The sequence below is a fragment of the Esox lucius genome, chromosome 4 (assembly GCF_011004845.1).
Source record: "Esox lucius isolate fEsoLuc1 chromosome 4, fEsoLuc1.pri, whole genome shotgun sequence".
NCBI lineage: Eukaryota > Metazoa > Chordata > Actinopteri > Esociformes > Esocidae > Esox > Esox lucius.
Genome location: NC_047572.1, coordinates 2,198,663 through 2,216,814, shown reverse-complemented (window position 1 = coordinate 2,216,814; position 18,152 = coordinate 2,198,663). Strand labels below are relative to the sequence as shown.

Here is an 18,152-nt window from a genome sequence, read left to right as displayed (position 1 = left end):
CTCCACTCGCTGTGTGTGGAGGAAGGAGAAGGATGAGTACAACTTCAAGAACACCATCCCAACCGTGAAGCATGGAGGTGGAAACATGATTCTTTGGGGATGCTTTTCCAAAGGGGACAGGATGACTGCACCATATTGAGGGGAGGATGGATGGGGCCATGTATCGCGAGATCGTGGCTGGGTCTTCCAGCCTGACAACGACCCGAAACACAGCCAGGGCAACTAAGGAGTGGCTCCGTAAAAAGCATCTCAAGGTCTTGGAGTGGCCTAGCCAGTCTCCAGACCTGAACCCAATAGAAAATATTTGGAGGGAGCTGAATGTCCGTATTGCTCAGCGACAGCCCCGAAACCTGAAGGATCTGTAGAAGGTCTATATGGAGGAGTGGGCCAAAATCCCTGCTGCAATGTGTGCAAACCTGGTCAAGAACTACAGGAAACGTATGATCTCTGTAATTGTAAACAAAGGTTTCTGTACTGATAGATATTGGGCATGAAAAGTAGCTGAATTACACAATGTATGAGAGTATTAATGATCTCTGTATGAAGGACACTAGGTAGGATGCCCCATTTTTGATGGTTTCCACACATCCTGTCCATACCTCCTGATAGGAGTTTTCCATCTGACTGTCATAGACTCTATGCAAAGACCCATGGACCATAGGTTGGCACATAACATTGTGAGGAAACCTGTCTTTACCTGATGATATGCATATATTTTAGTTATATTCTCTTGTTAGAGGAGTGGTTTGTTATCTTGTGCTATATGAGGTACCGTATCACAAGCAGTTGGTATCTACTACTGAGGGGCCCCACACAACCTGATAAGCTGTGGAGCCACGGAACTTAAGAGGGGACACAATTAGGCCATGTAAGGTTAGGATGTAGAATACACATATGTTGGTGATATTGGAGGGGATGTGCTGGGGCATAAAATACTGTGTTCACTTTGTAATCATTGGTGAGAAAAATAAGAGAGATGGAAGGTTAAAATCGTAGCCTCATGCTGAATAAAGATGGCTCTCCCCTGACTTCAGGTTGCATTTGTTTTGTGCATGGATCACACTTGGGCAGAATCTAACAGTACCAAATATTATGTTCTGCTTTTTTGATGTATCAAATACTTATGTCATGCAATAAAATGCAAATTAATTACTTAAAAATCATACAATGTTATTTTCTGGATTCCGTCATTCACAGTTGAAGAGTACCTATGATACAAATTACACACTTCTACATGCTTCGTAAGTGGGAAAACCTGCAAAATCTAATATTTGTTCTCCACACTGTATATACCCTGGTTTCCGTCTGTCCGGTGCTAGATCGTTGTTATTCTCTACTACGTAGTAACGTTCACGGCCACTCCAAACCACAGTTTGAGTATTCATTGTAGTTGTTCCTTCCTGCCTATCCTGTCTATCTTCGTTTCCAAGATTCCACCTTACCCAGCCTCCAAACACCTCCACCTGCCCGCCTGCCCTGCCTGCCCTGCCCGCCAGCCACCTGCTCTACCTAGCCACTGTCCTGTCTACCTCGCCCTACCTACCGTTTCTTGGTATGTTTTTTCACATTTCTGAGAAAATCATGAAGCTGCATTCCATAATCTATTTTTGTGTAATGATTCTCAGCTGTATTTTGTCCATTTTGTTCACCAGTGATCATATGTTAGCGAGGAGAAGGCCGTACATACCAGTGACCTTTTAGTTGCTGCCCTAAACACTAGGCCAGGGCAACCTCGTAGAGAGGTACTTTCTTGTAGGTTTTCTCTCCAAACCTTAATTAGTGCACCTGATTTGAATAATTAACTGGGTGAAAGTAAACTTTATTCAAAGCTGGGGTTGGAAGGAAAACCTACAGGAAGGTTGCTCTCATTTAACGTGTGGGCAACCATGCATTAGTCCATCCCCCTTACGTCTTTAAACATCTGATAATCTAGCTGGAATAAGTACTTCATACCATATTGGATACTTTTCTGCATTACTTTTCAATTATTTTTCTGGGCATTTATGATGGACAAAAATAAATAATGCTGTAAATGCCTTGCTCTTTGACCATTCAATATAAGGTATATTAATAACTAACACTGATAAGCAATTTCAGCCATCAAACTAATTGTTTGCATTATCGCTTAGTGATTGTAGCAGTTCAAAACCATCAATGGCAAAACGCAACGCAACATTTTGGTTCCTAATTGACCTTATTATACTTCATATCTGAGGCTCATTACGTAGCCATTTATCTGCCTCCTATCTCCTTTAATAGGATAAGAATCAATCAATGGCCATTCCTCTCCCTAGCCTCATCCTCCAGATGGGGAATTAGGAGATCTGAAGCCAGGACTCTGAGCGCTTTGATGACACCACACAATCATAATGTGCTTTTTCACACTGCGCTGACCTAATCACCCATATCAAACACTTTCACAAGGAAAAATAAAGAAGCAAGGCTCCCGTTGATTTCTTTCACATCAAATTATATATGATTTGGAGAAGGGATTAAAATGTAACATATAGATGGCCTTAGCCACTTAATTAAGGCTGAAAATAATACTGCAATTATTTTGTGGTGAGCGTGAGTGAATTTATACTGCTTCAGAGTATTCTGCTAATTTACATTGCACTTTGACTTAAAATGTTGTGCTGAAAGCAAATGTATTCAGCTTTCGGAGTGATAACACATAATTGGATGTTTCATGTACACTCACCTAAAGGATTATTAGGAACACCTGTTCAATTTCTCATGAATGCAATTATCTAATCAACCAATCACATGGCAGTTGCTTCAATGCATTTAGGGGTGTGGTCCTGGTCAAGACAATCTCCAAACTGAATGTCAGAATGGGAAAGAAAGGTGATTTAAGCAATTTTGAGCGTGGCATTGTTGTTGGCGCCAGACGGGCCGGTCTGAGTATTTCACTATCTGCTCAGTTACTGGGATTTTCATGCACAACCATTTCTAGGGTTTACAAAGAATGGTGTGAAAAGGGAAAAACATCCAGTATGCGGCAGTCCTGTGGGCCAAAATGCCCTGTTGATGCTAGAGGTCAGAGGAGAATGGGCCGACTGATTCAAGCTGATAGAAGAGCAACTTTGACTGAAATAACAACTTGCTACAACCGAGGTATGCAGCAAAGCATTTGTGAAGCCACAACACGCACAACCTTGAGGCGGATGGGCTACAACAGCAGAAGACCCCACCGGGTACCACTCATCTCCACTACAAATAGAAAAAGGAGGCTACAATTTGCACAAGCTCACCAAAATTGGACAGTTGAAGACTGGAAGAATGTTGCCTGGTCTGATGAGTCTCGATTTCTGTTGAGACATTCAGATGGAAGAGTCAGAATTTGGCGTAAACAGAATGAGAACATGGATCCGTCATGCCTTGTTACCACTGTGCAGGCTGGTGCTGGTGGTGGTTTAATGGTGTGGGGGATGTTTTCTTGGCACACCTTAGGCCCCTTAGTGCCAATTGGGCATCGTTTAAATGCCACGGCCTACCTGAGCATTGTTTCTGACCATGTCCATCCCTTTATGACCACCATGTACCCATCCTCCGATGGCTACTTCCAGCAGGATAATGCACCATGTCACAAAGCTCGAATAATTTCAAATTGGTTTCTTGAACATGACAATGAGTTCACTGTACTGAAATGGCGCCCACAGTCACCAGATTTCAACCCAATAGAGCATCTTTGGGATGTGGTGGAACGGGAGCTTCGTGCCCTGGATGTGCATCCCACAAATGTCCATCAACTGCAAGATGCTATCCTATCAATATGGGCCAACATTTCTAAAGAATGCTTTCAGCACCTTGTTGAATCAATGCCACGTAGAATTAAGGCAGTTCTGAAGGCGGAAGGGGGTCAAACACAGTATTAGCATGGTGTTCCTAATAATCCTTTAGGTGAGTGTAGATAGTGTATGTTAATTGTCTTGTCACAGAAGTTTGCGATCCACTGACAAAATAAGGCTCAGTGATAATTCAATTGACTAACATGTTGCACATAAGCAATGGAGACATAGTCTGACTGGCAATTGTATGTCATGTACACACTTTACAAACCTTTGCAAAACTCATACATGCTTAACACTGAGTTCAAGAATGAGTCATTTGGGGTGGGCAGATTACAAGTTTACAAAGCCTAGACAAGCCTAGAGCATTCTGTTATTGTTAACGATCTATTTCGGTTTAGGCCACAACTGTAGACCTTGTTTTCAAGTTATCAATAAGTAATTGTATTTGTAAACATGAATATGCCCATCCAGTCTACATGTGTTTTGCGGATTTGGAGAAGGCGTATGACCGGGTCCCGCAGGAGATACTGTGGGAGGTGCTGTGGGAGTATGGGGTGAGGAGGTCCCTTTTGAGGGCTATCCAATCCCTGTACGTCCAAAGTGAGAGCTGTGTTCGGGTTCTCGGTAGTAAGTCGGACTCGTTCCAGGTGGGGGTTGGCCTCTGCCAGGGCTGCGCTTTGTCACCAATCCTGTTTGTAACTTTTATGGACAGGATATCGAGGCGTAGTCTGAGTGGGGAGGGGTTGCAGTTTGGTGGGCTGGGGATCTCATCGCTGCTTTTTGCGGATGATGTGGTCCTGATGGCATTATAGCTTCCTTATGGAATCTACTACATAAGTTGTTTTTATTTAGTTTTTATTCTATTTCTATTTTCTTATGCAATGTTTTATTATTATGATGTTTTATTGTTGTTTATTGTTTTTATTCTAGTATTTGTTTTTATTCTATTGTATTTTTATATTTCTTTTTCTCTGTAAAGCACATTGAATTGCTTCTATGTATGAATTGTGCTATATAAAAGCTTGCTTGCTTTTAACCTTTAACATGCAGCATATTGCTTTCTGGGAACCCTTTTGAGACTACATATTAATAGTAAGGAAATCCATGAGCCGCTTTCGGAAAATAATCATACACTAAAGTGAATCCTATGTGTTCTAATGTTACTTATTTTGTAATTACAGTTGCAGTTTAGATATATTAAAATCGGTGCGCTAACCACGACACTAAGTGAGCAACTTAAGATTTTGCCCTTCAACACTCCTACCTCCACATGATGTTTCATAATTCCAATGATGCCAGAATTGTCACAGAGGGCTATGTACAGCAGCTCTGTAGCGCACACACAATTTGAGGGATACAGTTAGACATTTCACCTGTCAAGCTTTACCACTGGAGGAAATGCTAGAATGTACACTTGCTTGAGGGGGTAAGACTAGCAGAAAAGGTCAGACGCATGGGGATTGGCAGCTGATATTTGCAATTGAGTCTACACCCATTATGGAAGTGGAAGCCTGATGTGTTATACCACATCAGATGAGCTGACACGAACAAGCTGCAATATACTTGTGTAATGTTCCCAAGCTTAACTGCAATGGGCAAAGTTTTCATAACCATGCTTGTTTGGCTGAAACATCTTTTGCTAGTTTGGGCAAACTTGAGGTTATAATCAAGGTAGCATGCACATACTGCTTCATAACTTGTCTTATTTCTGTACATGCATACAACATTTATCAGATTAATACCTGAGCTGCTAGAGCCTCCTTTAGAATGTCAATGACATAATAGGCTTTCAGTCCATCCAATCAGCATGTGCTGTGGGTGGGTATTAAAGTATGAAAAGAAAAATCGGAGATGAACAGGTGATATGAATAAGTTGGCCACAATAAATAAGTTGAATAGAAAGTGATATTAGTCACAAGGCACGGTAGCAGTATGTGTGTACAAACTCTCCTTGGCCCGGTGTTGTGTCTGGGGGAAAAGAGGATGGCCACATAAGAGCAGAGCACATGTAATATACTTTACTGGACTTTACTGTACTTCTCTTTACCTTATTGTACTGTACTGCACTAAACTACACTCAACTTTTTACTCTAATAATCTATACTGTATATTGCTATAATGTTTTATTTACTGTATTCTACTCACAAAACTTGGACATAGATAATGGTGACATGGTGGAGTTTCTGTACCATCCAACACAACAATTGTGTGGGCCCCTCTGATTGGCTGCCAAGGGTGCCACACACCCATCACACCCATTAAAGCTTTGTCTCTACCCTGGTCTTTATTCTTTTTAGGTGGAGTGAGACTGTTTCTTTGCACATTCCACTGGCTTCCAGTTGAAGCTCATATCCACTACAAGGCCATAGTGCTTGCCTACTGAACAGCAAGAGGAGCTTCCTTTTCCTACCTTTAGTATTAAACCTTATATCTGAAACCTTATATCCCTACCAGGACTCATCTCTGGGCATCCTGCCTGTTCAGTTAGGCAGTTCCCGATCGCCACAGTCAAAACTCAACTTTGTCTTTGCACCTCAAAGCCAAGTCTAGGGTTTATGGAATCTGAGCATTAACAATTACAATGTGAATGTACGTTTCATTGGAAGTGAATGTGCCTAGATAATGAGAACAACAGAAACCTCTGTTTAGATTATCTCTCTGTAGGTTGCGCTCTGATAACCACAAGAATGTGATAACCACTACTGTCTTGGAAACCGGATCCTTGCTAGGTAGACACACCCTTCAATGTATATATCAGTTTGTAACCAACATTACAGTGAGAATAGATTGAGTGAGATAAGATTGAGGTTGTGTAAGGAAGACCAGGTCCGTAACCTCATGAACAAGACTTTCTAATGCTGCAAAAAATAATTGAATTACTCTCACCCTTGACAAACGGGTATTATTATTTTTTCAACCACTATACGTAACTGCCGATTTCTAACCGGTTCTAGGATAGCAGATGCTGTGTCGATTTTCAGAAAACATCTAAAACCCCAACATTTCAAGGAGTACCTAAAATAGTTCCTCCCCAACACCTATGTTGTCTTTTTGTAAAATGTGTTTATTATGCTTATTATTATATGCTTATTATTTGTATAGTCTTCTTCCCACTATTGACTTTAGGCAATATGTTATTTATTGATTAGAATGCACTCTCTACTATTCTGTGAAGTTGTTTCACCTAGATTTTTATTTTAAGTCGCTCTGGATAAGAACATCTGCTAAATGACTAAAATGTGAAATGCTTATTAATCACCCTTTTAACCCTTTTTTCCTCCTTTCCCCATTTTCTTCATATCCATCTAAGGCCCTGTTGTAACATTTCCCATGAGGAAGCCCTTCATCTAGTTTCCACATAGTTATTCCAGGAAGTTACATGGGTGAACCTGTGTGTGTGCATGCTCACACACGTGATGACCTCAGTTAGCTTTGCAGGCCCCTGAGACCAGAAAAATAATATTGGGTCAGTCAACTTGGTGCTATGAAAGAGCAACTTAGTCCACTGTGCCACCTGGGAGGCCCCATTGTTACCTGTGATAGAATATGGGCATGAGAAACCTAACACAACACATTAAGTACTGACTAACTCTGGGCAAAGGACAATAGATGGGATGTGGTGCTGGGCCCGTTATTGATGAGCCCCACACACCCTACCCACACATCCTGGCCATACCATAGGAGTTTTTTATGTGACTGTCATGACTGGTCCGTAGGTTGGAACATACAACTATGAGGAAGCCTGTCTTTACCTGATGATACACCTGATGATACATGTATTTTAGTTCCATTCTCTTGTTAGAGGAGTAGTACTTCGTTATCTTGTGCTATATGAGGTACCGTATCGCAAGCAGTTAGTATCCACTATTTAGGGGCCCCGCACAACCTGATAAGCATATGGAGCCAGGATCTCAAGAGGGTACACTACCAGGCCATGTAAGGTTAGGATATAGAATACATGTATGTGATTGGAAGACAGACAGATATTGGAGGTGATGTGCTGGAGGATAATGGACAATGTAATGGTTGGCTATGACCACTGATCGCCTCCTATGTGTACTGGCATAAAAGACTGTGTTAACTTTGTAATTATTGGAGAACATGTAAGAACTGTGGAAGATGAACATCTTGGACTCATTTATCAATTTTGCCTAGAATCTATCCTAAATGTGTGCCTATAAAAAAAACTGAATTTAGAAAAGCATGGACAAAGTGTGACTTATAAATAGTTGTACACACTCTACGTATCACTCTGAAGTCTCAGTGCTTGTGCACAAACTTGGCTATTTGCATTTCAAAACAGCCCTAATTAACTAAATATTTTCAAAATCATCCCTTTAAGTCTATGGTAACCATACAATGCTGAAGCATGAAATGCCAAACAGAAATCTAAGGAAAATATTTTTTAATGGATTGACACAGAAGTATACCGTAGGTGCTATAGTGTTACGTAATGAATGCATTCCATGATTTATTTTGCTCTCTCTGTTGTTGCTTGCTTGACTAGTAACACAAACTTTGGGGACAATTTAAGAATTGGGAAATATCCTGTTTATTAAATGAGTATAACAATCAGGTTTGGGTCATCTGTGTATGTAAAGTATATTAAACAGTTTGTTTTGTTGGCATTTATATGGCCCATCCTGGGTGAGATGCCAGACAGACCAGGTTCTATTGAAAAGTGTGTGTTGATCTAAACCCAAGGGGGGTGGCAGTTGAAGTTGAATGGCATTTATCTTATTTCACCTCTATAAAATATTTAAACAGGCAAAATAAGAAAGACACTGCTTTCTACAAATAGATCACATTTTTGACACTTCGGTCTCTGAAATGCAGTGCATGGTAAATCTTACATCGAAGAATCAGCTTCCCATTTGATTTTACCTTTTCTCTGTCTATTACCATAATTCAACAAAGGTTTTGCATCAGGCTATATTTGAATAAATTCATATTTTCTATGGATTTTTATTATTACAAATTAACTGACGTGGACAAATTACATGAAATATCATAGCCAGTTAATAAACATTTCATAAAAGGCAATGGAGAAACAAAGAAATGAAATCAATACTAAAACCTATTTTCTTTCACACATTTAGAAAAAATAAAATCCACAATAAGTAGTCTTCATTTCAAAAAAAGTTAACTTATTCCCCACTTGGCACTGGGTGTACACATGGTCATGGCCATTGGCGAACCGTGACTATAGGAGCTAGGTGTAACGTTTTTAGGAGACTGAGGCAATTGCAGGGGTCGATGAAGGAGCTTTTAATGTGAACAAAGAAAAAAACTAAACGAAACGCTGTGCACTACAGAATACAAAATAGACTACACACAGGAACATGGAACGCCACAGTACAACAATGACCGACAAGGACAGGGAGAAAATATCTGAACTAAATACACGGACTAACAAGGTGAACAGAAACAGGTGGGGGCTAAACACAGGTGAAAGGAATAAACTGAAACGAGAACAGGAAAGACCAAACAAGGACATGACAAACCAAGGACACACAGAAAACATGAAGCAGAACAGTCCCGTCCGGCTGGGACCATCACACTAGGCCCTCAGTTGAGGAAAAAGGTCTGACCTCATACATACAGTGGGGAGAACAAGTACTCTGGGTTTCTTAATTTCTTAATCGATCCTCTTCGTCTTCTTAACAGTACGACTTACAGTTTTTCTCAATTGCTTAAACACTATAACCAGGCTTTTGAACAAAAATTTCAAAACCATAACGTCAGTTTTTCAAAAAGCACACCTATTTCACTAAACTATAAACATTATTCCCTGGTTTTGACACATGAGACAGATTCGTTGGACTGTTACTGCAAAAATCTACACACAAATCCCTTAATTTCTCATTGCCTACACCATGTTGTCATTTAGAAAGCACAGCATTCTATATTGCTCACTCAAGTCAGCACAGCTGAAGCTCAATTAGCACACAATTACCCAGGTGGAAACACTACGAGTCAAAATTGATCACACACCAATCAGAACTTTCAATAGATAGATAAAATTGCCAGAGTGAGTTCATAGAGTTTTGGAACAATGGATCAACAGAGAGAGATTCAAAGGAGAGTGATTGAGGATAATAATAATTTTCAAGGAACAAATACCATCAGCCTTTCCACAATTGATCGCATCCTCCGAATGCATCGGTTTCGGTCCCTTTTGAACGAAACTCTGACAGGGTAAAAGACCAACGAGTGGAATATGTTCAGGTATGACTTTTGATATTATATGAAGTATTGTGCACCATCACAATATAGCAGTTTATGCTGCCATTTGTGCCCTCTTGAACTGTGCTTCATGTGTTTTGATGTGTTTTGCAGAGTATCTTTGAGATTGAAGGCTGGCCTGTTCCACCTGAAATTATCTTTTTGGGTGAGGCTGGTTTCAACCACACCAAAAGAAGGAGAAGGGGGAGGAATATAATCGGCCATCGGGCTATTGTAAATTTCCCTGGTCAGCATGGAGGGAATGTCACGATGTGCGCAGCCATCAGCCAACGAGTGGTACTCCACCGCCATGCCAGTCTAGCACCCTATAATACTATGCTCCTTCTTGCATTCCTTGACGGTCTAAGAAAGCATATGTTCCAGCTGGACCACAGGGAACCAGCACAACCAGAGCACCCTCACTATGTTGTTTGGGATAATGTCAGCTTCCATCGCGCTGCTCTGGTTCGTGACTGGTTTACCAATAACCCAATATTTTCCAACCTCTTTCTGCCTGCATACTCTCCATTTCTTAACCCAATAGAGGAGTTTTTTTCGGCATGGCGGTGGAAAGTGTATGACCGAGAACTTTATATGCATGTTCACCTCCTTCAGGCCATGGAAGAAGCCTGCCTAGACATATCAGTAGATGCGTGCCAGGGGTGGATCAGGCATGCAAGAGGATTTTACCCACGCTGCCTGGCTAGGGCCAATATAGCCTGTGATGTGGATGAGATTCTCTGGCCTGACCCAGAGCAAAGACGGGATGCTGATGCAGAATAAATCTTTTATTTTTTTTACTGTGTAGTACTGTAATACAGTAATGAATAAAATGTGCCAATGTAACCATTGGTTGTGTCTTGTGTTCATCTGAAAAGGTTTGTGGCTTAATAGTTTTGGAAATTTTGTTTAGAATTTATTACACCAGTGTGTAAAATGAAGTTTTAGTGTGTATGTTGTGATGGCTTGTGTCTGAGGTCAAAGTTTGGTTTTTCAGCAAGAGTTAATGGTTTTGATATAGTGCTTGATTTTGACCTGAAAATAGGATGTTTGGTGAATTGGGTGAGACATTATGGATTTGTGTTTACTGTTTTGAGAATACGAGGCATAGGTTCAAGAAATGTGTTTAAGCAATCGAGAAAAACTGTAATCATGGCAAGCGAATCGTGCCGTTCCAACCTTTATACTAATAATCTGAATTATTTTTAAGTAGTCAGATTCTAAAATCAACTCCTAATAAATTGTATACAAATACAGTGGGGAGAACAAGTATTTGATACACTGCCGATTTTGCAGGTTTTCATGCTTACAAAGCATTTAGAGGTCTAATTTTTATCATAGGTACACTTCAACTGTGAGAGACAGAATCTGAAACAAAAATCCGGAAAATCACATTGTATGATTTTTAAATAATTAATTTGCAACAAAATCCCAAGTTAGAATAGATAAAATATATATATATACAGATTTGTATCAATCCTTAGGTTCTCCCTCAGGCAATTGAGGGCCCTGATGGTTCCCCAATGTTCATGGGTGTGAGTACATTTTTATATATCCTGAAGCAAATCTTTATTTAAATCTCACACAGCGTAAATAGGATTGAATTCATGGTTTATGCACAGATTTGATGAATGAGCATGATAAATGAGCCTCCTGGTCCTGAAAAAATTCAGTAAACACATTAAAATAAATTTCCTTGAAATCGGTCCCTCACCACCTCTCCCCACCCCTCTCCCAGAATACTAACTGGTAGTCCTGCCGGCTCAGCCTGAAATTTCTTGTTGCACTCCTCACCAGCCAGTCTTTCCCTGGGGCTCCCTCTCCACAGAGCCCTCTGCACCTTAACCCATCATCCCCACCCCCCTGACCCTCATTCTCAGGCCGCTCTTGGAAATGGCATACCACAAGGATTTCATGTTTAGAGGTAGGGGAAGATATCAGTGATAAACCTTGAGAGGTATGCAGTGTATCTTGCTGGGTGAGGAGAATGAGAGTACGACCCTGCTTCAGTATCACTTTCCTATGTGTAACTCTCCATTGTTACCAGTACCGTGAGGAGCGGAAAACATCTATGTGATAGAAAATTCTAACCTGCGTGCAAGTGGACTCACTTTCTGCCTGTAAATAAAGTCAATTGTTTGATCACATCGCTTTGCCAATTACACACTGTCCCTTTTTCTCTCCATGCTTCAGAAGGACAGCCAGATTTAGTCAGATAAATGGTTATTTGCTCTCTCTGCCTGACCCAATATTATTCAGCCAGCCGTGCTAGTGTGGAGACATGGAGGCTGTGTCCACAATTAGGCAGTGAGCTCAGCTGTGGGCTTCGGGGTTACTCCCTGTATGTTTATTTCAGCAACCTTTCAGGGATTAGACTAAAAAGACTCCATTGGTTTTCATTTCAACATTCCCTTGTAACCATGCACACAAAGTTGTTTGCAGGGACTGACTGACTCCTCGAACAGTTAAGTTTTGGCTACAACCGTATCATGAGTGTATACTGTAAAAAAAAAAGATGACTTACGACTTGACTCAGTAGTCCAAGTTAGTTGAACTTCTGTGCCCAAAAGTTGAGTGAACTCAAAAAAGCTGTGAAGTTGCCTTAAAATTGTAAGTTGACTGAACATTTTTAGGTTGACTTACAAATGATAGTTTAGGTAGTAAACTAAACATTTTAATTTAAAGCAATTGTAGGGCAAGGTCTAAAAATATCAAATAAAGGACATTTCAGTTTGCTTGAGGTTTTTAATTCTACATTTGTAGTGCAAATACTACACAAACCTGATTAACAATTTGGTCAAAGGTTTTTTGACAATTAATAGTGCAAAACTAAACAAATGCAGGTCTGAATTCCAAACAAGGCTTGAACAGACAAACAGAAGCTCACTTTTCAAAGGCTGTGCCTAATGCTATGATCAAAAACCATAGTCATAAGAAAAGCTTTGTTTTAAGGGACCTTACTCGTGCAGAGCACTGACTGCCCAAATTCATGAAGACCGTTTCTATTGTCTTAAAAGTGTACTTGGGTTATTTTGGGTACTCAGTCTCCAAGGCTAAGATGAGGCCAAACAGATAAGCAAATGCAGAAGGCAGGTCTGGAATCTCTCTTAAAACAACAGTCTCTTCCAGCACAACAGCAATGTTCTTGACTGTCAGCGGTGAGGATAAAGTGGTGGACATCATCCACAACAACCATGATGCCAACTTTGACACCTCTGATCTGGGTATCTTCTGGAGCAGTGTCCTTGTTACAAAAAGAAAAAAAAACGTGCAGGATGAGTTGAAAACCTATACCTGCCAAAAAAGTAATTCTACTTTGTAATGAAGTTTAGTTTATGAAATACTCACTACACAGATCTTCAGTATTTTTTCTGGATTTTCACGAACAAACAAAGGGAGACAGTCCAGCAGGTCTAAAAATAAAACAAAAAAACATTTACTTTTGTTAGTACTTCCTAGCATTTAGAATAACTTGAAGCATATACAGCAAAAACATGTTACACAGCTGAACAATTTAGCATTATGAGGTGCTCCGTGAGGAACCATTTCTTTTTTTTTACCTTTTTAGTAATTTAGCCGACGCTTTTATCTGAAGCAACTTACAGTAAATACAGAGGCATAGCCTGGAGCAACTTTCCTTTGCCCAAGGAAACAACGTCCGATTACAAGTCTGACTTCCTAACTCCTGAGTGTCGAAGTGTATGTTATGTTTAGATAACAAAAGACCATCTGTTTATCTGTACACAAGAAGTCATGTTCATTCAAAGTGTGACAGTAAGTAGCCAATGGATTTACAGTAATTCTGTCCTCCATGTCTATAAAGTTGAGGATAACCGGAAGTTTCTTTGAGATTGAGTGAGAAGAGCTCGAGTTTGCAAGACTGAGTATCGAGCCTGCAACATTATGAACGATCGACTATCAAATGCTGCAATAAATAATCAAATTACTCTCCCTTGACGACCGGGTACACGACCATTATTTCAACCACTATATGAAACGGCTGACTTCTAACAGCATGCTGCCGCAACCTGATGGACAAGCTTTAACAATTCTACTGTTGGAGAGCTTAGGGGCTAGTTTTTCAATCGCGAGGAAGAAGTTGTTTTTCCCAGTTACTGGTTGCTGAGAACAAATTAACAGTGAGTCGTAAAACTACACCATATAACGACCTGTCAGGATTGCAAATGCATTTGGTAGTCGACTCAAGCCCTATGACTACCCGACTAGGCCGCGATTTTCAGTGCGTGGAATCCTGTCCATGGGCATTGACAGTCGGTCTCAATTTAGTGGGATGTTGAACAGTGTGTTTCAGTGCCAAAGTATGATGACACTGTATTTTCCTTTTGAGGATTAGAGTATGATATTGTGTTTTTCGGCACTTATACAATGACTATAATGCCGTCCAGTTGTACAAAATACAACAGGAAGAGGACTGCAGCCTCTGGCATGACACGTACATACACTCACCTAAAGGATTATTAGGAACACCATACTAATACTGTGTTTGACCCCCTTTCGCCTTCAGAACTGCCTTAATTCTATGTGGCATTGATTCAAGGTGCTGAAAGCATTTGAAATGATTTGAGCTTTGTGACATGGTGCATTATCCTGCTGGAAGTAGCCATCAGAGGATGGGTACATGGTGGTCATAAAGGGATGGACATGGTAAGAAACAATGCTTAGGTAGGCCGTGGCATTTAAACAATGCCCAATTGGCACTAAGGGGCCTAAAGTGTGCCAAGAAAACATCCCCCACACCATTACACCACCAGCACCAGCCTGCACAGTGGTAACAAGGCATGATGGATCCATGTTCTCATTCTGTTTACACCAAATTCTGACTCTACCATCTGAATGTCTCAACAGAAATCGAGACTCATCAGACCAGGCAACATTCTTCCAGTCTTCAACTGTCCAATTTTGGTGAGCTCTTGCAAAGTGTAGCCTCTTTTTCCTATTTGTAGTGGAGATGAGTGGTACCCGGTGGGGTCTTCTGCTGTTGTAGCCAATCTGCCTCAATATTGTGTGTGTTGTGGCTTCACAAATGCTTTGCTGCATACCTCGGTTGTAACAAGTGGTTATTTCAGTCAAAGTTGCTCTTCTATCAGCTTGAATCAGTCGGCCCATTCTCCTCTGACCTCTAGCATCAACAAGGCATTTTCGCCCACAGGACTGCCGCATACTGGATGTTTTTCCCTTTTCACACCATTCTTTGTAAACCCTAGAAATGGTTGTGCGTGAAAATCCCAGTAACTGAGCAGATTGTGAAATACTCAGACCGGCCCACCTGGCACCAACAACCATGCCTTGCTCAAAATTGCTTAAATCACCTTTCTTTCCCATTCTGACATTCAGTTTGGAGTTCAGGAGATTGTCTTGACCAGGACCCCACAAATGCATTGAAGCAACTGCCATATGATTGGTTGATTAGATAATTGCATTCATGAGAAATTGAACAGGTGTTCCTAATAATCCTTTAGGTGAGTGTATTTAAATATCATGGCACGAATATGACATCAAGAATGAAAAGGGTTATTCACAACTATGCCTGAAAAAGTTTTCAGACAAAACAAGATGGATTCTGAGGAAGTCGACAGACAAAGTTGGAACAAAGGAAAATTAAGATGAACAAAAAAGGACAACAGTCGTAACACGGGACAGGAGACAAAGGAGACATTCAAAATGGACAAAAAATTATATTTTGTTTGACCACCTGGTCATCCGACAGTAGTCTCAAGATGGAGTCTCTGTTATGGGACCTGGGTATCATGGACGATAAAAGGAACTTAAATGTTTACATTTTTATTTCCTAAAATATATCGTACCTAACCATTAAATGAAGCTGGAACTTATCAAGGAAACATGATTACTTTCCTCGGTAATAGCCTAGCATATTTAATTGAATGTTACATGTAATTTGAAAAGCACTTTGATGGTATATAGCTTGTTTTAATAGGCATTCGAGAGCCTGTTTTTTCCTATCATGCTTGAACATGTTTTAATGGGTATTCAAGATATAGCCTGTTTTGTTGTGGTTGGTCCTTTAAAATATGTAATTTGAGTCAACATTGCTTTGCTAATGTTTTAATCCGTAAGGCCTCAAGAGGGGCCTCACGACAATGTGATTACCAGGCCCACCACATGGTAATTTTCTGCAGCATGCTGAGCTGTTAGTTAGCACACATGGGTACTTCTAAACCTAGTGATAAATTTGAAATTGGTTCAAAGATGTTTTTCTAATCTGGTAAAATAGCCTCATGGTTTTCTTACAAAAGGTTAAAATGTTGTGTTTTCTCTCTCCTTGTATATTGTATAAATGGTAGAATGAAGAATCCACATGGTGATCTTTAACGTTAAGGAGTCTTTAACGTTAAGGAGACAGGCTGTGTCCCATGAGGACTGAATTTGAAACTAAAATAGTCATAGCCTACAAAAGAGGGTAAAACAACCAAAGTGAGTTTACTCCCCACCAGGGATGTCACTAGAAAATCATGGATGGTGGGGCTAAGCCCCGTTTTAGGGGGTTTGGGTATACTCCCCAAAACATATTTTCATCATGTATTTTTCAAACTAAGGATATTTTCTGTCAAGGTTAGCTAAATGTAGACCTGTATCATACTTTGTTAGATACTTATCTAATATGACTTAAATTCTATCCACATAAAGAAATTAAAGTCTACTCTGTCCTCATCTATCCGACACCAACAAAAGGCACAAAAATGGCTATTCTATGTAGCCAAAATACTTTCGTCAACTGTAGCTTATAGTAAATTAACATCCACATACAGTACATATTCTGTTTCTAAGCGAGATTTCTCTGAATCATAATGAGTAATTTCAAAACAGATTTAGTCATTAGCCCACTCATCTCGGAATTATGTCATAAACAAATGTATGATAATTAAAAAAAGAAACATTTAATAACCACAACTCCCTTCCTCTGAACAGAGTACGTTGCAATATGTTCACTTTAAACCCAAACAAACATGAATCTGTGAAACAAGCACAGTTTTGACTGTGTTCCATAGAAGAATTGAACATAATTAATCGGCATATCAAACAGCACATTTGAAAAACATCTTGTACCGAGTAATCATTTGATCAAGTCACCAATGTTTATGATGATTATTAGTGACACACAAATGTTAGCTAGCATGTAATTAACGGGAAATTAATATTTTCAGTAGTTGGTTAGTGACATAGCTAAAAAATACAACCCCTATAATCGGCCACGGTCTCCAATTATTGGCCACCTTACTACTTTGTTGAATTACATTAACTGCTTTTTATTTGTATTACAAATCACAGATCTTAGTTTTCTCTTAAGTGTCTACTAGAAAGTTGTAGGTAGCTGTCTTGCCTTCCGGTAAAGGAAAAAAAAGACTGATCACTTTGATGTAACAGTCATGCAAGTCACAATTCATGAAATGCAATTTGTCTAAACAATTTCCATACATGACATTTTTAAGACCTCAATCTTTTTTTAAACACCATACATTTCTGTTAAAAATGGTGGTGGACTAGCTCAAGGAGTATATTGATTAGCAAAACATACCGTTGCTTTCCAGCGCTATTCCATTTTGAACTTGAGAGGATTTACTTCTCCGACCACTAGAAACGTTAGCCACTATTTACAGAAGACAGCTTGCTTCAGATGAGCGAGTTACGTTCAAAGCATCAAACTCAGAAGAACATGTAGCCAAATGAACATTTAATTTGTATTTTAGGGGGGCTAAAGCCACACTAAAATAGACCTAGCGACGTCCCTGCTCCCCAAAATAAAATTGAATGACCTATTTTAAATGCTGAATTAAGTTTGTTTAATTAATATAGTTAATTATTTTTATTACCAATGATAAATGGGATAATACTTGTGTTTTAAAACCAACGCCTGATACTTGTTAATGGAGTTTAAACTCTAAAATGGTAAGTTGACTAATGAACAAATAGGGTATTGATGTAGTGATATCATTCATCTGTGATATCAACACCATTTTTAGGAGTTTTCTAAATCTTCAGTATATAAAGGACATCGGCTAAGTTGAAAGAATAACATATCTTGCTACAGACAGTCGGAGGACCATGCCAGATTTTTAATGTGTGGAAACTTAAACATTTTAAACAATCCATTTG

At 39.8% G+C, this 18,152-nt stretch overlaps 1 long non-coding RNA gene across 1 annotated transcript; it reads right to left on the bottom strand.

Moving 5' to 3' along the window:
• Positions 1-12,775: 12,775 nt before the first annotated feature.
• Positions 12,776-17,641, bottom strand: LOC117594375. Its single transcript, XR_004575647.1, has 3 exons — positions 17,575-17,641; positions 13,368-13,432; positions 12,776-13,263 (listed from the first exon to the last, which is right to left on the bottom strand). It is a non-coding gene; the product is annotated as an uncharacterized LOC117594375 (long non-coding RNA).
• Positions 17,642-18,152: the final 511 nt, after the last annotated feature.